Consider the following 2,157-nt stretch of genomic DNA (forward strand, 5'->3'; position numbering starts at 1 on the left):
TGGAGAATTAAGCGATAGGATGATACGATATTGATAATATTCTTTTCTTTATTTAACAATTTCATAATTTTATTAAATAATGAGCTACATTTGGTTTGTATCATATTTAATCTCATGACGATAAAGTAATGCTTTGATTACTGTATCATATAATCCTGTTCTGTTGGCGTCCTATCTTCTCTATCATTGCCGTTATAAAGGGATTCTTTCACAATATAAGAGATATAACTATATAAGAACTTATACACAATTAATTATATTATTTATAATGATTCCATTCCTCAATACGGATCCGTTTATAGCAAATATATCAGGTTTGTTGTGTTCACTGTTTAAAAAGAGGATATTTATTTTTAGATATGCGCCCCTTGGACTTCAGTACTTGAAATATTACCCGAAATAGATAAGTGAATATAAAAATAACGGGAAATAATACAAATTGTGACTATACCCATAATAGTATGCACTTTTCCTGTAATATTAGTTCCTGTTGTGCAATTAATTGTAAAGAAAGAAAAAGGAAGTGATGAAAATCCCCATGAGGACAATGTCAAATGTTAAAATGACAAAAAAAGAGGTAACCTAAGGATTAAAGAGGAGGAAAATCATTCCGTAACACGTGAAGAAAATAAGTAAGAGACTTATATGCTTCTATAACATCCCTACACTGCTGTTCCAGCTTAAGTCATAAATCCGTCACATATTAAAGGTATGATATATTCTTTATGATCATAAATACTGGATAAAAAAGAATACCCTCAATATATTAATTACACCCTGTATGAGTCAATTTCTGAAGGCATAAATCTTATAATAATGACGACATATGTATACGACGGGCGCTGATGGAAATTTCGATGAATGGATACACTGGGGATATTGCACATTGTTACGCGAACAACTAAAACTGTCCTCTGCTGCAATGTCATAGATATATATAGTATGGCATTGAAGATGAGCACATCATAACGGAGGATATCCTGGGTGTGAGAGCTTAGAATATACTTTACATGTATGGTGAAGTATAATACATGATAAAACCCATCTAGCGTACAACAGGACATCGTTAGTACAGCTGTAAACAATCTGCACAAATATGGAAGCCGAGTCAATTTATCTTTCATCCTTAAATTTCGCAGTCTACGGGGATATGACTAATCCGATATTCTATCGTTTAAGAATATCTGTACGTTTCGGAAAGGGAAGAATCAATTTCGAATTATAGGGAAGGAAGCGTATTTGCACATATATTGCAATGGAGGCTGAGTTTTGCTTGATGAAACCTTTCAATTTAAAGTAATATATCTGTGATTGCCGAATAAATTCAGTCAAATTGGAATGTCATTTGCCAATAATTCTTTAAAATAACATAGAATCAAGTCACATTAGAATTCTTGCACCTGTCCTAAATGTATCTTGACTCCGGCAAATGCGTTATTCTTCCTCTGCATTTATCTGCTGGTGCTTTCAAAGCTTATGTGTACGATTTGCATGTTTATACGTCTATGTACAATCCCTTTCTCCTCTCTCTTTACCTTTTTCTTTAAGTTTTATTTTAGGTAGGGATACTTGTTAATTCTTCATTCTCTCATTCTGAGTCAAACCCGTCTCCGTTAAAATTATATATAATTCTGTTCCTGTTCCGCACTTTTCTTTAACAGAATGGGTTACGCGTGATTGGTAAACCATGAATCGTGGAATTATATATAAGACTCTGCCACAACTTAGCCACACATCAGTAAGAGCGCGGTTGATTGGATGTATTCATTTCTAATGATTCTCCTTACTGCCAAAATAGTGCTATATATAAAAAGGTGGAGGAATTTTCCAACCTAAGAAATTATTCTCATAGCTACTTTGCTCATAATCTGCAAAGGAATAGAAAAAAGTCAAATCAAAGTCATGTGAGTAATGCGATCCAAAGAATTGGAATCCTTATATTCGAAATCAGGGCAACAGAGAATATACAGGTAACGACACAGCTTCGATCTCAGACCTTTGACCACTAGGGACCCATGTAGTCAACATAGATATCTTATGATTACGATGTGGGATACGACAAAAACGGACACCTTTACACTAAGCCTAGAGACACCGAATGTCGTAACTGTTCCAGAATCTACATCAGAAAGTGTGTTATATCTTTACAGAAACAAA

This window comes from Plasmodium inui (genome assembly GCF_000524495.1).
Source record: "Plasmodium inui San Antonio 1 unplaced genomic scaffold supercont1.93, whole genome shotgun sequence".
NCBI lineage: Eukaryota > Apicomplexa > Aconoidasida > Haemosporida > Plasmodiidae > Plasmodium > Plasmodium inui.